The 21,151-nt window shown below is 44.2% G+C and overlaps 2 pseudogenes; one reads left to right on the forward strand and one right to left on the reverse strand.

Annotated features, from left to right (window-relative positions):
- Positions 1-269: 269 nt before the first annotated feature.
- Positions 270-8,932, forward strand: LOC121863381 (annotated as a pseudogene).
- Positions 8,933-11,986: 3,054 nt separating this feature from the next.
- LOC121863382 lies at positions 11,987-20,013 on the reverse strand (annotated as a pseudogene).
- Between the last annotated feature and the right edge of the window lie 1,138 nt (positions 20,014-21,151).

Raw genomic sequence — 21,151 nt, forward strand, 5'->3', positions numbered from 1 at the left:
AACATTTTTTTATTGTTATTGATATATTTAAGTTATTTTCACTTTAAAGAAATGATTGTGTATGTGAAGTATGTTTATGTCTATATACGCAGATATATACTATATTCATACAGGGTGTTTCAGAAAAAATATATTCACCGTGTTATGGATTTTTGTGAGATGGGGTGAATATATGTTTCAAGAGCAACATTGTCCTTACTTGTTGATGTGAGGTCTCCCACAACTGAGGACAATGTTGCTGTTGTAATACAAATATTCACGCGATCTCTATGGAAATCTGTAAGGAAGGGCGAGTATTTTTAGCACACCCTGTATATTACTTACAATAAACTATCTAACAGTTTTCCAATGTAGGAACGATTAAATTTATGTGGAAATATATAATTATGATTAGAATTTGACACTTTAATCTTCTGTAGCCATAACACTCGCACCAAGCATCGGTGTGAGTGGTACCTGAGAGATCTATACCTGAGACTCACACAGAAAGGCCCAACTTTACTTTTAGGTGTGTCATATAAAACAGTTGGAGGGAGAAAGGATGTTTCCTGTTGAAGGAAAATGAAGTGATGAAGTTAGGGTGTTTATAGTGGAGGGAGGAAGCTTACAGTGTTGAGGCAAGAATCTCATAAAGTATTGAAGTAACTGAGTTTGTAAAGTGTTGGAGGAAGGAAGTGCACTAAGTGGTATAGACGTGTGGGTCGTCAGTTATCGAGGAGCGCCGGACGAGGAGTTTGGCTACGTCGACGTGCGTCCCGGGCCCACATGTTCTGGGTGATGTACCACGTGGACCAGGAGGACGACTATACCAACTACCCGCTCATCATGTGGCTCCAAGGAGGACCTGGCTCTCGGGGTCGGTTTTGGTAACTTGAGCAGTTGGGACCCAAAGATCTTAACGGCAACAGCAGGAAATACGCCTGGGTGAGTATTTAAACCCATTTTTGCGTCAAACCCATCTTACGCAGCTGATGATGGACATTAGTATGCACCTACTTTACTTCCAGATGAAGGGAAAAGTAGCACATGAGAGCCACGTCACGAAACTTTCCATTACACCCAGATGTCTATTTTTGAGTTGGTTTTGTGCACATTGTGCCAGACTTTAATCTTACCCCTACAGATACGAGTCCTATATTGACAAACGTCTTCTTTACAATTCAACATTTTCTTTAGATTCAAAAAGCATTTGTTTCCTCAATCATTTATGTCAGACCCAGAGTAGACGATAACAAATATGAAAATTCTCTTATTTCTATAACACATATTTTATGGGACGATAATCCTCCGTTCCCGGTACAGTATATCTAAAACTAAGGCCAGTCCGTCATTACCCTAACAGACAAAGTCAGCCAACCTGATGTTCGTGGATAACCCTGTTGGGACGGATACAGCTACGTGGATTCCAAGGACTTCGCCATTGATAACATGCAGATCGCCGCCGACTTGTGGCGTTGGTGAAGGAAGTGTTCACCAAGAACCCCTGACATGCAGAAAATGCCTTTCTTCGTGTTCGCCGAATCTTATGGCGGAGATGACCGTCGACTTTGCTCTCGCTTTGGATGACGTATGACTAGGAAGACATCAAACCTAATACTGTACTATACAAGAGGTTTCATTGGCCACTGAGACTCATGCGATTATAAATGTTACTTGTATTGTTCAAAACGTGTCACTGTCATACAAAGGTTTCCACAGCAGTTGCTTTGAAATGGCCTAATAATTTTATGTTATTAGTCTTCCATTTGACCTGCGTGAACGATATACGAAAACAAAGAAGTAATTATTGTATAAAATTTAATGTATTACTTATCATCTTATTTTCAAAGGCAATCAAGAATGGCAAAGTGGTGAGTGACTTCCGGGGCGTCGCTCTGGGGAACTCCTGGATCAGCCCCATGGACTCTATCAACACCTGGGGCACCTACCTTTACCAGATGGTGAGTTCCTTTACCACGTGGGGAGTTCCTCGCCCACAGACTGAGCTTACGGTGGGTTCCTCTACCATACAGTGAGTTCATTTACCACATGGAGAGTTCCTCTACCATAAAGTGAGTTCCTCTACCACAAGGTGAGTTCCTCTAGCACCTTGTGAGTTCCTTCACCACATGTTGGCTTCATGGTCTTACTTCACACGGTAGGATTAATTGCCTGTGTTGTAATTGGTGATGTTACTCCAGCGTAGATCACACGCCAGGATGACACTAGTGAGGGAAGTGTTCTGGGTCAAGCTTCCTCTCAGTCTCGTCTTGTGAGTAGATGAACTGTAATTCTACACAGAGGACATAAATAGATAAATCGAGGATATTTTTGTGATATATAAGTAAATTTTTCTCTTTCCATCTGATGAGAAGTGTGTATAACGTAACCAGGGTGATTTAGTGTAAGTTAGAACTATATAGGTGTGCTCCTCCCAAGCTATATAATAGTTACAAGTGAACGCAGGCACCTTCGTGCCCAGTGAAAGTTTGAACGCTCGTGCTTGGCTAGCGTACAGCGAATGAGAGTGATCCAAGTTCGTAGACTGGCATCATTTTCCATCGTAAATAAAATGGTTATTTAAATCCTCCCTATGGAAACCATCAACATGGAGCCAGGTTTATTCCATTCTACGATTTTTTTGCGATTTTTCCACCAAGTTTGATGAAAACAGATTGTGCCGTTTTGGCTGCCCAGAACAGACAGACAGACAGACACACGGCTATTCCTATAGTATATTAGATTCACGTGTAGCATCATAGGTGGTCCACAATGTATAGATCACTTTGTTATTGTGGTTTCTTGGTATCCGTGTGTGTGATGGAGAACTGCTGTTTCTACAGGGTTGGGTGAACCGTGAAGGGCTGAATAAGGTGGACGAGCAGCTAAGACCCAAACAGCGGTGGACGAAGAGAGATGGACGCGACCAACGAGTGGAGTGCCTCTGAGGGTGTTGTGTCTTCTGTCGCCCATAATGTTAACTTCACAACGTGTTGGCGAAGGACATCTATCTCATGAAGCCCCAACACAGCCACAAACGCCATGACCTGTCCTTCATGTCTCCCGCCGTCCGTTAGTACCTCATGAGACACACACACACACACACACACACGCACAGTTATTCCAATATCAAAAACTTGTCTTAAGAGATTACTCAACACATATATTTCTTTCTTTGTCTTGTGAGGTGCATTTGATGTGATAGTAGTCAACTATAACCCTAACTCCCTTTATCACTCGAGTTTTGCTGTTTACTTCTGATAGATGTTCTGTATTTATAAGCCTGAAGAGTAATATGCAGGTCCCTCTCCTGTGTCTTGTAAATAAAGATTTTCTTGGTCACCCGACATATATATGAATTGTTGGTGTAAACATGGCTGGTGTTCATTACACATGTTTCTTTAAATCACAGTATAATTAATCATCATTGTTCACTGTGGCAGACTTAATATTTATGTTAAGTATGGCATATTTCCTTCTTATATATACTACATACACCTGTGTTTTATCTCAGCACTGTACACTTAATAGGCTTGTAATATTGTACAGGTAAACTATACGAGCGCCACGTAGGCCGCCTGCACCAAAAACTCGGGGACTCCTCTTCGATTTCATGAACGGAGCGCAGAAAGAGCACTGGGTGATCCCCACAGAGTTGAGTGGAGGGCCAGGGCGGCTACGTTTTCGTCCAGCTCAGGGAAGACTTTATGAAGCCTGTCGTTGACTCCGGTAGGTGGGGACGATTACTCTCAGTCTTCTGTAGTCATATCAATGCTTGAGGAAGAAAAGACATCATGGACAGTATTTACTATTAGTTATGACGCAAGGACTGGCGATTCTTGGTCATCATTGTTAGATCTGCGGATGAAGGTGAATCAAGAATTTAACTCTTTTTGCCTTAAGTATAATTTGAACTACTAATCACTTATGTAATATAACTTGTATTATTTCTAACAGCATTAGTAGTAGTTGCAGTAGTATAATTTCTATGTGTTTCAAAAGCATCATAATGGATGGAGGAATATGCGGTAATGTGTGTGTGTCTCCCCACAGTGGTGCGGCTGCTGGCCGAGACAGACCTCATGGTAAACGTCTACACTGGTGACCTCGATCTCATGTGCGATACACCAGGTATAAGTCTGCCAGGAACCAGTATTACCAGTCTAAGGTATCGGCTGTAATCTTGCTGTCTTAAGTCCATAGACCACTGTTGATATATTGTTGTGTTTGAGGATCTCTCTCTCTCTCTCTCTCTCACGAGTGCATCCCGGCAGGTACATATAGATGGATCGAGAACATGAAGTGGGAGGACAAAGTCAATTTCATGGCAGCCGACACCAAAGCCATTCACATCACTGAGTACTCGAGCCCCGCTGCCCTCCTCCAGAGCTCCAAGAAATTCGCCCTCTACACCATCTTACGCGCGGGTCACATGGTGAGTCTGGGTGGGGGGGATGGAGGGGAGCAGGGTGTATTACATGGGTCAAGTAACAATTTTTAGGTAGAAAAGTAGCACCTTTTGGATGAGAAGTAGTGCCTCTTGGATAGAACGTAACACCTCTTGGGTAGGAAGTACTACCTCTTGGGTAGGAAGTACCACCTCTTGAGTAGGAAGTAACACCTCTTGGGAAGGAAATAACATCTCTTTGGTAGGAAGTAACACCTCTTGGGTTGGAAGTACTAACTCTTGGTAGGGAAGTACCACCCTTTGAGTAGGAAGTAACACCTCTTGGGTAGGAAGTACTACCTCTTGGGTAGGAAGTACCACCTCTTCAGTAGGAAGTAACACCTCTTGGGTAGGAAGTACCACCTCTTGAGTAGGAAGTAACACCTCTTGGGAAGGAAATAACATCTCTTGGTAGGAAGTAACACCTCTTGGGTTGGAAGTACTACCTCTTGTAGGGAAGTACCTCTTGAGTAGGAAGTAACACCTCTTGGTGGGAAGTACTACCTCTTGGGTAGGGAAGTACCACCTCTTCAGTAGGAAGTAACACCTCTTGGGTAGGAAGTACCACCTCTTGTGTAGGAAGTACCACCTTTTTGGCAGGTCTTGGGTGGGAAGTAACACTTCTTGGGTGGAGGACATCTCTTGGGTGGGAAGTATCATCTCTTGGGTGGGAAGTAACATCTCTTTGGTAGGAAGTAACATCTCTTGGGAGGGAAGTACCTCCTCTTGGGTAGGAAGTACCACCTCTTGAGTAGAAAGTACCACCCTTGAGTAGAAAGTGCCACCTCTTGGGTAGGAATTACCACCTGTGGGAAGTACCACCTCTTGCGTGAAATTACACCCTCTCGGTAGAATACCACCTCATGGGTGGGAATTACTACCTGGCAGGAATTACCACCTCTTGGGTAGGAAGTACCACCTCTAGAGTAGGAAGTACCACCTCTTGGGTAGGAAGTACCAAGTCTTGAGTAACAAGTACTACCTTCTGAAGTACCACCTCTGGGTAGGAAGTACCACCTCTTGGGTAGGGTACCACATCTTGAGTAGGGAAGTACCACCTCTTGGGTGAGAAGTAACACTTTGAAGGAAGTACCACCTCTTGGGTGGGAAGTACCACCTTTGAGAAACAAACCTCCTTGGGTAGAATTAACACCTCTTGGGTGGGAAGTAACGTCTCTTGAGGTGGTAACACCTAGCAGTAGGAATAACATCTCTTGGCCGAAGTAACACTCTTGCGTAAGAAGTAACATCTCTTGTGTAGGAATTACCACCTCTTGGGAAGGAAGTACTACCTCTTAGGTAGGAAGTACCACCTCTTGAGTAGGAAGTACCACTCTTGGATGGGAAGTCCCACCTCTTGTGTAGGAATTATCACCTCTTGGGTGGAAGTACCACCTTTGGGTAGGAAGTACCACCTCTGTAGGAAATAACCACCCCTGAAGTAACATCTCTTTGGGTAGGGAAGTAACACCTCGCATTTAGGAAGTAACATCTCTTTAGGAAGTAGCATCTCTTGGATGGGAAGTAACATCTCTTGGGTAAGAAGTAACATTTCTTTGTTAGGAAATAACATCCCTTTGGTAGGAAGTAACATCTCTTGCGTGGGAAGTAAGGTCTCTTTGGTAGGAAATAACATCTCTTTGGTAGGAAGTAACATCCCTTTGGTAGGAAGTAACATCTCTTGGGTGGGAAGTAACATCTTTTTGGGAGGAAGTAACATCGCTTTGGTAGGAAGTGACACCTCTTGGGTAGGAAGTAACATCTCTTTGGTAGGAAGTAACACCTCTTGAGTAGGAAGTAACACCTCTTGGGTAGGAAGTACTACCTCTTGGAGGGAAGTACCACCTCTTGAGTAGGAAGCAACACCTCTTGGGTAGGAAATACCACCTCTTGTGTAGGAAGTACCACCTTTTTGGTAGGAAGTAACACCTCTTGGGTAGGAAGTACCACCTCTTGGGTAGGAAGTAACATCTCTTTTGGTAGGAAGTAACACCTCTTGGAGGGAAGTACCTCCTCTTGCTAGGAAGTACCACCTCTTGAGTAGGAAGTAACACTTCTTGGATAGGAAGTGACATCTCTTGGGTGGGAAGTAACACTTCTTGGGTAGGAGGTAACATCTCTTGGGTAGGAAGTAACATCACTTGGGTGGGAAGTAACATCTCTTTGGTAGGAAGTAACATCTCTTGGGTGGGAAGTACCTCCTCTTGGGTAGGAAGTACCACCTCTTGAGTAGAATGTACCACCTCTTGAGTAGAAGGTACCACCTCTTGGGTAGGAATTACCACCTTGTGGGTGGGAAGTACCACCTCTTGAGTAGGAAGTACCACCTCTTCGGTAGGAATGACCACCTCATGGGTGGGAATTACTACCTCTTGGGTAGGAATTACCACCTCTTGGGTAGGAAGTACCACCTCTTGAGTAGGAAGTACCACCTCTTGGGTAGGAATTACCACCTCATGGGTATTAAGTACCACCTCTTGAGTAGGAAGTACCACCTCTTGGGTAGGAAGTACCAAGTCTTGAGTAGTAAGTACTACCTCTTGGGTAGGAAGTACCACCTCTTGGGTAGGAAGTACCACCTCTTGGGTAAGAAGTACCACCTCTTGAGTAGGAAGTACCACCCCTGAGTGAGAAGTAACATCTTAGGAAGGAAGTACCACCTCTTGGGTGGGAAGTACCACCTTTGAGTAGGAAGTACCACCTCTTGGGGAATTAACACCTCTGGGTGGGAAGTAACATCTCTTGCAGGAAGTAACATCTCTTGGTGGAAGTGGCATTTGGGAAGAACATCTTGCAAGAAGTAACATCCTTGTAGGAATTACACCTCTTGGGTAGGAAGTACTACCTCTAGGTAGGAAGTACCACCTCTTGAGTAGGAAGTAACATCTCTTAGGAAGGAAGTACCACCCTTGGGTGGGAAGTACCAACCTTGAGTAGGAAGTACCACCTCTTGGGAATTAACACCTCTTGGGTGGGAAGTAACATCTCTTTGGTAGGAGTAACATCTCTTTGGTAGGAAGTGGCATTTTGGGTGGGAAGTAACATCTCTTGCGAAGAAGTAACATCTCTTGTGTAGGAATTACCACCTCTTGGGTAGGAAGTACTACCTCTTAGGTAGGAAGTACCACCTCTTGAGTAGGAAGTAACATCTCTTGGGTGGGAAGTACTACCTCTTGTGTGTAGAATTATCACCTCTTGGTTGGGAAGTACCACCTTTTGGGTAGGAAGTACCACCTCTTGTGTAGAAATGACCACCTCTTGGGTAGGAATGACCACCTCTTGGGTGGGAAGTAACATCTCTTGGGTAGGAAGTAACACCTCGCAGTTAGGAAGTAACATCTCTTTGGTAGGAAGTAACATCTCTTGGGTGGGAAGTAACATCTCTTGGGTAAGAAGTAACATCTCTTTGGTAGGAAATAACATCTCTTTGGTAGGAAGTAACACCCCTTTGGTAGGAAGTAACATCTCTTGGGTGGGAAGTAATATCTCTTGGGAGGAAGTAACATCTCTTTGGTAGGAAGTGACATCTCTTTGGTAGGAAGTCGCATCTCCTGGGTGGGAAGTAACATCTCTTGGGTGGGAAGTAACTTATCTTTGGTAGGAAGTAACGCCTCTTGGGTAGGAAGTAACATCTCTTTGGTAGGAAGCAACATCTCTTTGGTAGGAAGTACCACCTCTTGGGTAGGAATTACCACCTCTTGGGTGGGAAGTAACATCTCTTGGGTGGGAAGTAACATCTCTTGGGGAAGAAATCTCTTTGGAAGGAAGTAGCACCTTGAAATAACATCTCTTGGGTGGGAAGTAACTTATCTTTGGTAGGAAGTAACACCTCTTGGGTAGGAAGTAACATCTCTTGGGTGGGAAGTAACGTCTCTTGGGTGGGAAGAACTTATCTTTGGTAGGAAGTAACACCTCTGGGTAGGAAGTACATCTCTGGGTGGGAAGTAACGCTTCTGGGTGGGAAGTACATGTCTTTAGAATGTAATGGGGTAAAGAAGCCCTCCCCTGATGTAAGTTTTATTTTAGTTCATTCCGTGTTCGCTTTGTCTGCACAGTTTCCCAAGTCTACCTTTCCTGACTGACTTACTAATAAACGGGTCCTCACTAGCTCTAGGCAAGCATAACCAATTCAGCAGTCAGTCTCCCGACTTGATATGCCATAGTGCAAACATTGCATATAAGTATAATTGATTACACTAGACTCCAAAAGAACTTTTGCACCACCTGTAAACTTTGTGCTCAGTGGAAACTAAATTTCAGTACTTCTGAGGATGAAACAAAGACTTCTATTATTTCTAGTTGTTACCTTCGTTAAATATTTCGGCCATGTCTAAAGATGTGTTTAATGCTATCAGGTTATCATCTCCTTGAGTATAAAACATAAAAATTTTCGTAAACAATGAGTCAATTTCCTGCAGGTACCCGTGGACGTTCCTGAGATGGGCCCCCAAGTTGGTTGACCTGATCGTCGGGACTCCGACACATACACCAGAAGCACCCAAGCAAGAGACAACCAAACAAGAAACACCCAAGCAAGAGGCACCCAAGCAAGAGGCACCCAAGCAAGAGGCACCCAAGCAAGAGGCACCAACAAGAGGCACCCAAGCAAGAGGCACCCAAGAAAGAAGCACCCAAGAAAGAAGCACCCAAGAAAGAAGCATCCAAGAAAATAACACCACGTAAACATGTCCCAGTGCCACTGAGTGCGGTAGACCACAACGCTAACAGACGCAGAGCCCAGGTAGTGGCGACAGACCTCAACCCAGCTACACCCACCGGCAAACGCTACGTCAAGATGATCCCAAACAACCCAGGCTTCCGCAGGGGCTAGCTGGACGGGGCCGAACTGCCCTTGGGAAATTCCTCTTAACCTCGCGATTCTCCCTCCAGCGATTCTTACAGAGCTTCTTCTACCTGTTCTTATAAGAGTAATTCTACCTGAGTTTATAGAGTCCTCTTAACTCTTAAGAGGTGTTAAACTCTATCACTAGAATACTAGCTCTAGCTACTGTTGCTTAATAAGAAATTTCAGAACGTACTCGGCTATCCCTATCCTTTTGGCTAGATTTTTGTGTGATAAACTAGCACCAATCATCTCTTCTAGTACTAGCAAACTCTGAGGTTAATAGCACCTGTAGTAACCTCACGTCATATCACATTACAACACATCCCAACCACACCACTACCCACGCCATACCACATTACAACACATCCCAACCACACCACACCCACGTGAGACCGCATTACAATACATCCCAACCACACCCAAACAGCAGATCACATTAAAACACACCTCAACCACACCCACTCATAGCAGATCACATTACAACACATCCCATCCACACCCACCCATACCAGACCACATTACAGCACATCCTAACCACACTAGACCACATTACAATACATCTCAACCACACCCACCCACACTAGACCACATTACAACACATCCCAACCACACCCACCCACACTAGACCACATTGCAACACTAGACCATATTACAACACATCCCAACCACATCCACCCACACCAGATCACATTACTACACATCCCAACCACACCCACGTCAGACCACGTTACAACACACCACACCCACGTCAGACCACATTACAAAACATCCCATCCACAACCACCCACACCAGATTGTTCAAGTTCTACTTATTACTGACGGCTCAATGAAACACAGTCTTCACAGATGCAGTTTACTGTGAGAGGTCTGTACTGTGGTGCATCAGGAAACAATCTGTCTCACAGGGTAATACACATGATCTCAAAACCTCGTGCTATGTCATCTAACTATTCAGAAATCCAACTTCATTCACACCGTTAGGTGGCGGCACTCATGCACACGTCAATAACACCACTAGAGGACAGCACTCGTACACATGTTCAATCACGCCATACAGTGGTTCACTCGCTCGGTTCGTTCACATTACATAAACACCACACACCTCCCCAAGACATTGGGGCCGACTTGAGGATCGACGATGTCTGACTTCATCTTTTCATCTCATCGCCGTAACTCTGAGAATCCCATCTCATCTCCATTCGCTGTGGCGCTCGCCGGTGGCAGTCACTACGGCTTGGCGGGAGCTGCAAGCTTGGATGCTCCACTGAACCTACGCATGGTGGTTGGGATGTGTTGTAATGTGGTCTGCTATGGGTGGGTGTGGTTGGGGTGTGTTTTAATGTGATCTGCTATGTTTGGGTGTGGTTAGGATGTATTATAATGTGGTCTCACGTGGGTGTGGTGTGGTTGGGATGTGTTGTAATGTGGAATGGCGTGGGTGTGGTGTGGTGTCTTGGGTTCACGGTACAATACATCACCTCCCACCTGCAGAGACTAATCTGGATCGCAGGTCTCCCGCCGCGTGTCCTGAGTGATGATGTTTCTTCCCCGCTGGCCTGAAGGGGTACACCACGTTAGAGGGGGGAGAGAGGGAAGGATAGAAGAAGGGTTAGAGGGAGAGAAGGAAAGGTGGTGAGTGGAAGGCAGAGAGAGAGAGGAGGTTGAGAGAGAGAGAATAATTTAAACACAACTTAGCATCACCAATGTTTATTCTGATCAGTAAGTACAAGTACTCACAACCACCATACCGGAATCTTCCTCGGGATAAAACTTAAGAAGTATTTATAACTCATATCTCTATTGAGTGACAATTGACATTATGCTTAAATTAGAGAAGACAAGATTCTTTAACTTAGAACTGTATGAAAAGACAACGGTTGAGAGAGAGAAGAGAGAGAGAGAGAGAGAGAAAAGAGAGAGAGATCAAACCGAGAATGAAAGTAAAAGGAGCGGTACTAGTTGCTAGTTACAATGGTTATGTAGTATGTTTCTCCTATTACTAGAAGGAAGGGTTTTTGTTCTAAATACTATTGCTAGTTACTAGAGCTGAAAAGTATTGATAGGGTTTCCTATTAGAAAGAGGCGAATTACTTTTTTAATAGAGTGAATTTGCTGCTAGTAAGAAGAACCAACTAGTACTAGAAGGTCTTCCTCTTATTAGAAGTTCTACAGGTTACTACAGGTGCTATTAACCTCAGAGAATTATTGCTAGTACTAGAAGAGATGATTGGTGCTAGTTTATCACACAAAAATCTAGCCAAAAGGATAGGGATAGCCGAGTACGTTCTAGAATTCTTATTACAACAGTAGCTAGAGCTAGTATTAGTGATAGAGTTTAACACCTCTAGAGTTAAGAGGACTCTATAAACTCAGGTAGAATTACTTTTATAAGAACAGGTAGAAGAAGCTCTGTAAGAATCGCTGGAGAACATCGCGAGGTTAAGAAGAGAATTTGGCAGTTCGGCCCCGTCCATAGCTCTGCGGAAGCCTGGTTGTTTGGGATCATCTTAACGTAGCGTTTGCCGGTGGGTGTAGCTGGTTGAGGTCTGTCGCCACTACCTGCTCTGCGTCTGTTAGCGTTGTGGTTCACCGCACCAGTGGCACTGGGACATGTTTACGGTGTCATTTTCTGCTCTTGCTTGGGTGCCTCTTGCTTGGGTGCCTCTTGCTTGGGTGCCTCTTGCTTGGTGTTTCTTGTTTGGTTGTCTCTTGCTTCAGTGCTTTGGTGTATGTGTCGGAGTCCCGACGATCAGGTCAACCAACTTGAGGCCCATCTCAGGAACGTCCATGGGTACCTGCAGGAAATTGACTCATTGTTTACGAAAAATTTTAATATGTTTATACTCAAGGAGATGATAACCTGATAACGCATTAAACACATCTTTAGACATGACCGAAATATTTAACGAAGGTAACAACTAGAAAAATAAAGTCTTTGTTTCATCCTCAGAAGTACTGAAATTTAGTTTCCACTGAGCACAAAGTCTACAGGTGGTGCAAAAGTTCTTTAGAGTCTAGTGTAATCAATTATACTTATATGCAATGTTTAACTATAGCATATCAAGTCGGGAGACTCACTGCTGAATTGGTTATTGCTTGCCTAGAGCTAGTGAGGGACCCGTTTATTAGTAAGTCAGTCAGGAAAGGTAGACTTGAGGAAACTGTGCAGACAAAAGCGAACACGGAATGAACTAAAATAAAACTTACATCAGGGGGGGGAGGGAGCTTCTTTACCCCATTACATTCTACCAAAGACATGTTACTTCCCACCCAAGAGACGTTACTTCCCACCCAAGAGATGTTACTTCCTACCCAAGAGGTGTTACTTCCTACCAAAGATAAGTTACTTCCCACCCAAGAGACGTTACTTCCCACCCAAGAGATGTTACTTCCTACCCAAGAGGTGTTACTTCCTACCAAAGATAAGTTACTTCCCACCCAAGAGATGTTATTTCCCACCCAAGAGATGCTACTTCCTACCAAAGAGATTTCACTTCCTACCCAAGAGATGTTACTTCCCACCCAAGAGATGTTACTTCCCACCCAAGAGGTGGTAATTCCTACCCGTAGGTACTTCCCACCAAAGAGATGTTAGCTCCTACCAAAGAGATGATACTTCCACTCCAAGAGGCGTTATCCTACCAAAGATAAGTTACTTCCACCCAAGAGATGTTACTTCCCACCCAGGAGATGCGACTTCCTACCAAAGAGATGTCACTTCCTACAAGAGATGTTACTTCCTCCCAAGAGATATTACTTCCCACCCAAGAGATGTTACTTCCTACCAAAGGGTATACTTCCCTACCAAAGAGATTTTATTTCCTACAAAGAGATGTTACTTCTTACCCAAGAGATGTTACTTCCCACCCAAGAGATGTTACTTCCTACCAAAGAGATGTTACTTCCTAACTGCGAGGTGTTACTTCCCCCAAGAGATGTTACTTCCCACCCAAGGGTGGTCATTCCTACCCAAGAGGTGGTCATTTCTACACAAGAGGTGGTACTTCCCTACCCAAGGTGGTACTTCCCAACCAAGAGGTGATAATTCTACCACAAGAGGTAGTACTTCCCACCCAGAGATGCTTCACTAGAGGTGGTATTCTCCTAAGAGTACTTCCCTCAAGAGGTGGTAATTCCTCACACAAGAGATGTTACTTCTTACGCAAGAGATGTTACTTCCCACCCAAAATGCCACTTCCTACAAGGATGTTACTTCCTACCAAAGGATGTTACTTCCCACCCAAGAGGTGTTAATTCCCAAGAGGTGGTACTTCCTACTCAAGATTGGTACTTCCCACCCAAGAGGTGGTACTTCCTTCCTAAGAGATGTTACTTCCCACTCAAGAGGTGGTACTTCCTACCAAGAGGTGGTACTTCCTACCCAAGAGGTGAATTCCACAAGGTACTCCAAGATGTCTCCCAAATGACTTCCACCAAGAGATGTACTTCCCCAAGAGATGTTACTTCCCACCCAGAGGTGTAATTCCCAAGTGGTACTTCCTACCAAGGTGTACTTCCCACCCAAGAGGTGGTACTTCCCCAAAAATGTTACTTCTCCATGTACTTCACCAGATACTTCACCCAAGGTGGTACTTCCTACCCAAGAGGTGGTACTTCACCCAAGATTCCACTACCAAGACTTGGTACTTCCTACCCAAAGGTGGTACTTCCTACTCAAGAGGTGGTACTTAATACCCATGAGGTGGTAATTCCTACCCAAGAGGTGGTACTTCCTACTCAAGAGGTGGTACTTCCTACCCAAGAGGTGGTAATTCCTACCCAAGAGGTAGTAATTCCCACCCATGAGTGTCATTCCTACCGAAGAGGTGGTACTTCTACTCAAGAGGTGGTACTTCCCACCCACAGGGGTGACATTCCTACCCAAGAGGTGGTACCTTCCTCCAAGAGGTGGTACATTCTACTCAAGAGGTGGTACTTCCTACCCAAGAGGAGGTACCCCACCCAGAGATGTTACTTCCTACCAAGATGTTACTTCCACCCAAGTGATGTTACTTCCTACCCAAGAGATGTTACCTCCTACCCAAGAGTGTTACTTCCCAAGAGATGTCACTTCCTATCCAAGAAGTGTTACTTCCACTCAAGAGGTGGTACTTCAAGAGGAGGTACTTCCCTCCAAGAGGTGTTACTTCCTACCAAAGAGATGTTACTTCCACCCAGAGGTGGTACTTCCTACCCAAGGTGTTACTTCCTACCAAAAGAGTGGTACTTCCTACACAAGAGGTGGTACTTCCTACCCAAGAGGTGTTGCTTCCCACTCAAGAGGTGGTACTTCCCCCCAAGAGGTAGTACTTCCTACCCAAGTGTTACTTCCTACCAAGAGGTGTTACTTCCTACCAAAGAGATGTTAATCCTCAAGAGGTGTCACTTCCTACAAAGGATGTTACTTCCTCCCAAAAGATGTTACTCACCCAAGAGATGTTACCTACCAAAGGATGTTACTTCCTACCAAGAGATGTTATTTCCTACCAAAGAGACTACCTTCCCACGCAAGAGATGTTACTTCCTACCAAAGGGATGTTATTTCCCAACAAAGAAATGTTACTTCTTACCCAAGAGATGTTACTTCCCATCCAAGAGATGCTACTCCTAAAGAGATGTTACTTCCTAAATGCGAGGTGTTACTTCCTACCCAAGAGATGTTACTTCAGAGGTGGTCATTCCTACAGAGGTGGTACTTCCCACCCAAAGGTGGTACTTCCACCCAAGAGGTGATAATTCCTACACAAGAGGTGGGACTTCCCATCCAGAAGTGGTACTTCCTACTCAAGAGGTGGTACTTCCTACCCAAGAGGTAGTACTTCCTTCCCAAGAGGTGGTAATTCCTACACAAGAGATGTTACTTCTTACGCAAGAGATGTTACTTCCGCCAAGAATGTTTCCTACTGCTAGGTGTTCACCTCAAGAGACGTTACTTCCCACCCAAGAGGTGTTAATTCTACCCAAGAGATTTGTTTCTCAAAGGTGGTACTTCCACCCAAGAGGTGGTACTTCCTTCAAAGATGTTACTTCTACCCAAGAGGTGGTACTTCCTACTCAAGATGTGGTTCCCACCCAAGAGGTGGTACTTCCTACCCAGAGGTGGTCCTCCAGAAGGTAGTACTTGTTACTCAAGACTTGGTACTTCCTACCCAAGAGGTGGTACTTCCTACTCAAGAGGTGGTACTTCCTACCCAAGAGGTGGTAATTCCCTACCCAGGTAGAAATTCCCACCATGAGGTGGTATTCTACCGAGAGGGTGTAATTTCACGCAAGAGGTGGTACTTCACAGGTGGTAATTCCTACCCAAGAGGTGGCACTTTCTACTCAAGGGTGGTACTTTCTACTCAAGAGGTGGTACTTCCTACCCAAGAGGAGGTACTTCCTCCCAAGAGATGTTACTTCCTACCAAGAGATGTTACTTCCACCCAGAGATGATACTTCCCACCCAGAGATGACCTCCACCCAAGAAGTGTTACTTCCCACCAAGACCTGCCCAAAAGGTGGTACTTCCTACACAAGAGGTGGTACTTCCCACCCAAGAGGTGTTACTTCCTACTGAAGAGGTGGTACTTCCTACCCAAGAGGTAGTAATCACCACCAAGAGGTGTTACTTCCTACTCAAGAGGTACTTCCCCCAAGAGGTAGTACTTCCAACCCAAGAGGTGTTACTTCCTACCAAGAGATGTTATTTCCTTCCCAAGAGGTGTTACTTCCTACTCAAGAGGTGGTCTCCTACCCAAGAGGTGTTACTTCCTACTGAAGAGGTGGTACTTCCTACCCAAGAGGTAGTACTTCCTACCCAAGGGTGTTACTTCCTACTCAAAGGGTGGTACTTCCCTCCCAAGAGTTAGTACTTCCAACCCAAGAGGTGTTACTTCCTACCAAAGAGATGTTATTTCCTTCCCAAGAGTGTTACTTCCTACTCAAGAGGTGGTACTTCCTACAGAGGTAGTACTTCCTACCCAAGAGGTGTTACGTTCTATCAAGGCACTACTTCTCATCCAAAAGGTGCTACTTTTCTACCTAAAAATTTTTACTTGACCCATGTAATACACCCTGCTCCTCCATCCCCCACCCAGACTCACCATGTGACCCGCGCGTAAGATGGTGTAGAGAGGCCGAATTTCTTGGAGCTCTGGAGGAGGGCAGCGGGGCTCGAGTACTCAGTGATGTGAATGGCTTTGGTGTCGGCTGCCATGAATTGACTTTGTCCTCCACTTCATGTTCTCGATCCATCTATATGTACCTGCCGGGATGCACTCGTGAGAGAGAGAGAGAGAGAGAGATCCTCAAACACAACAATATATCAACAGTGGTCTATGGACTTAAGACAGCAAGATTACAGCCGATACCTTAGACTGGTAATACTGGTTCCTGGCAGACTTATACCTGGTGTATCGCACATGAGATCGAGGTCACCAGTGTAGACGTTTACCATGAGGTCTGTCTCGGCCAGCAGCCGCACCACTGTGGGGAGACACACACACATTACCGCATATTCCTCCATCCATTATGATGCTTTTGAAACACATAGAAATTATACTACTGCAACTACTACTAATGCTGTTAGAAATAATACAAGTTATATTACATAAGTGATTAGTAGTTCAAAATTATACTTAAGGCAAAAAGAGTTAAATTCTTGATTCACCTTCATCCGCAGATCTAACAATGATGACCAAGAATCGCCAGTCCTTGCGTCATAACTAATAGTAAATACTGTCCCATGATGTCTTTCTTCCTCAAGCATTGATATGACTACAGAAGACTGAGAGTAATCGTCCCCACCTACCGGAGTCAACGACAGGCTTCATAAAGTCTTCCCTGAGCTGGACGAAAACGTAGCCGCCCTGGCCCTCCCACTCAACTCTGTGGGGATCACCCAGTGCTCTTTCTGCGCTCCGTTCATGAAATCGAAGAGGAGTCCCCGAGTTTTTGTGCAGGCGGCCTACAGTGGCGCTCGTATAGTTTACCTGTACAATATTACAAGCCTATTAAGTGTACAGTGCTGAGATAAAACACAGGTGTATGTAGTATATATAAGAAGGAAATATCGCCATACTTAACATAAATATTAAGTCTGCCACAGTGAACAATGATGATTAATTATACTGTGATTTAAAGAAACATGTGTAATGAACACCAGCCATGTTTACACCAACAATTCATATATATGTCGGGTGACCAAGAAAATCTTTATTTACAAGACACAGAGAAGGGACCTGCATATTACTCTTCAGGTTTATAAATACAGAACATCTATCAGAAGTAAACAGCAAAACTCGAGTGATAAAGGGAGTTAGGGATATAGTTGACTACTATCACATCAAATGCACCTCACAAGACAAAGAAAAGAAATATATGTGTTGAGTAATCTCTTAAGACAAGTTTTTGATATTGGAATAACTGTGCGTGTGTGTGTGTGTGTGTGTGTGTCTCATGAGGTACTAACGGACGGCGGGAGACATGAAGGACAGGTCATGGCGTTTGTGGCTGTGTTGGGGCTTCATGAGATAGATGTCCTTCGCCAACACGTTGTAGAAGTTAACATTATGGGCAACAGAAGACACAACACCCTCAGAGGCACTCCTCGTTGGTCGCGTCCATCTCTCTTCGTCCACCGCTGTTTGGGTCTTAGCTGCTCGTCCACCTTATTCAGCCCTTCACGGTTCACCCAACCCTGTAGAAACCCAGTTCTCCATCACACACGGATACCAAGAACCACAATAACAAAGTGATCTATACATTGTTGACCACCTATGATGCTACACGTGAATCTAATATACTATAGGAATAGCTGTGTCTGTCTGTCTGTCTGTTCTGGGCAGCCAAAACGGCTGTTTTTCATCAAACTTGGTGGAAAATCGCAAAAAATCGTAGAATGGAATAAACCTGGCTCCATTTGATGGTTTCCATAGGGAATTAAATAACCATTTTATTTACGATGGAAAATGATGCCAGTCACGAACTTGGATCACTCTCATTCGCTGCAGCAGCCAAGCACGACGTTCAAACTTTCACTGGGCACGAAGGTGCCTGCGTTCACTTGTAACTATTATATAGCGGGAGGAGCACACCTATATAGTTCTAACACACTAAATCACCCTGGTTACGTTATACACTTCTCATCAGATGGAAGAGAAAAATTTACTTATATATCACAAAAATATCCTCGATTTATCTATTTATGTCCTCTGTGTAGAATTACAGTTCATCTACTCACAAGACGAGACTGAGAGGAAGCTTGACCCAGAACACTTCCCTCACTAGTGTCATCCTGGCCGTGATCTACGCTGGAGTAACATCACCAATTACAACACAGGCAATTAATCCTACCGTGTGAAGTAAGACCATGAAGCCAACATGTGGTGAAGGAACTCACAAGGTGCTAGAGGAACTCACCTTGTGGTAGAGGAACTCACTTTATGCAGAGGAACTCTCCAGTGGTAGATGAACTCACTGTATGGTAGAGAACCCACCGTAAACTCCAGTCTGTGGGCGAGAACTCCCCACTGGAAATAGAACTCACCATCTGGTAAGGTAGGTACCCAGGTGTTGATAGAGTCCATGGGGCTGATCCAGGAGTTCCCCAGAGCGACGCCCCGGAGTCACTCACCACTTTGCCATTCTTGATTGCCTTTGAAATAAGATGATAAGTAATACATTAAATTTATACAATAATTACTTTTTGTTTCGTATATCGTTCACGCAGGTCAAATGGAAGACTAATAACATAAAATTATTAGGCCTTCAAAGCAACTGCTGTGAAACCTTTGTATGACAGTGACACGTTTTGAACAATACAAGTAACATTTATAATCGCATGAGTCTCAGTGGACAATGGAAACCTCTTGTATAGTACAGTATTAGGTTTGATGTCTTCCTAGTCATACGTCATCCAAAGCGAGAGCAAAGTCGACGGTCATCGCCGCCATAAGATTCGGCGAACACGAAGAAAGGCATTTTCTGCATGTCGGGTTCTTGGAGAACACTTCACCAACACCACCAAGTCGGCGGCGATCTGCATGTATCAATGGCGAAGTCCTAGGAATCCACGTAGCTGTATCCGTCCCAACAGGGTTATCCACGAACATCAGGTTGCTGACTTTGTCTGTTAGGGTACGACGGACTGGCCTTAGTTTTAGATATACTGTACCGGGAACTGGAGGATTATCGTCCCATAAAATATGTGTTATAGAAATAAGAGAATTTTCATATTTGTTATCGTCTACTCTGGGTCTGACATAAATGATTGAGGAAACAAATGCTTTTGAATCTAAAGAAATGTTGAATTGTAAAGAAGACGTTTGTCAATAGGACCCGTATCTGTAGGGTAAGATTAAAGTCTGGCACAATGTGCACAAAACCAACTCAAAAATAGACATCTGGGTGTGGAAAGTTCGTGACGTGGCTCTCATGTGCTACTTTTCCCTTCATCTGGAAGTAAAGGAATTGCATACTAATGTCCATCATCAGCTGCGTAAGATGAGTTTGACGCAAAAATGGGTTTAAATACTCACCCAGGCGTATTTCCTGCTGTTGCCGTTAAGATCTTTGGGTCCCAACTGCTCAAGTTACCAAAACCGAACCCCCGAGGGCCAGGGTCCTCCTTGGAGCCACATGATGAGCGGGTAGTTGGTATAGTCGTCCTCCTGGTCCACGTGGTACATCACAGAACATATGGGCCCGGGACGCACGTCGACGTAGCCAAACTCCTCGTCCAGCGGCGCTCCCTCGATAACTGACGACCCACACGTCTATACCACTTAGTGCACTTCCTTCCTCCAACACTTTACAAACTCAGTTACTTCAATACTTTTATGAGATTCTTGCCTCAACACTGTAAGCTTCCTCCCTCCACTATAAACACCCTAACTTCATCACTTCATTTTCCCTCCAACAGGAAACATCCTTTCTCCCTCCAACTGTTTATATGACACACCTAAAAGTAAAGTTGGGCCTTTCTGTTGAGTCTCAGGTATATCTCTCAGGTACCACTCACACCGATGCTTGGTGCGAGTGTTATGCTACAGAAGATTAAAGTGTCCAAATTCTAATCATAATTATATATTTCCACATAAATTTAATCGTTCCTACATTGAAAACTGTTAGATAGTTTATTGTAAGTAATATACAGGGTGTGCTAAAAATAGTCGCCCTTCCTTACAGATTTCCATAGAGATCGCGTGAATATTTGTATTACAACAGCAACATTGTCCTCAGTTGTGGGAGACCTCACACATCAACAAGTAAGGACAATGTTGTCTTGAAACATATATTCACCCCATCTCACAAAAATCCATAACACGGTGAATATATTTTTTCTGAAACACCCTGTATGAATATAGTATATATCTGCGTATATAGACATAAACATACTTCACATACACAATCATTTCTTTAAAGTGAAAATAACTTAAATATATCAATAACAATAAAAAAATGTTTTATGATTGTAAAAGTTGATTGATTGAAGATAGACTCATCACACAACGCTTCCGTGACGCCTGCTGGACACCACTCCACCCCCTGACGGAGACACGATGATCCTCCCAATACTGGCCAGATATTTTGTAAATAATATTAATTATGTGTTAAAGGAACATCCTTCCTTCCTTAGGCTTTAGTAAGCCCCTTTATAATATTTATACTGTATATACTTTTCACACTTGCCAGATGCTGGTGTCATTGTACAGGGGTACCTAGTGACAGCACTAGGATCCCGCTTCCTCTATCAAGGAATAAACAATTGAAATTGAATTGAATTGATAAACTCATGAGTGACGTACAGACAGGTTACGATATCAAAGAAGTCGACGCTTTGAGTGGTCCTACTTGACTCACCAACAGTACAAAATTTATCATTGTTTACTATAGCA

Source organism: Homarus americanus, unplaced genomic scaffold (assembly GCF_018991925.1).
Source record: "Homarus americanus isolate GMGI-L3 unplaced genomic scaffold, GMGI_Hamer_2.0 scaffold53693, whole genome shotgun sequence".
NCBI lineage: Eukaryota > Metazoa > Arthropoda > Malacostraca > Decapoda > Nephropidae > Homarus > Homarus americanus.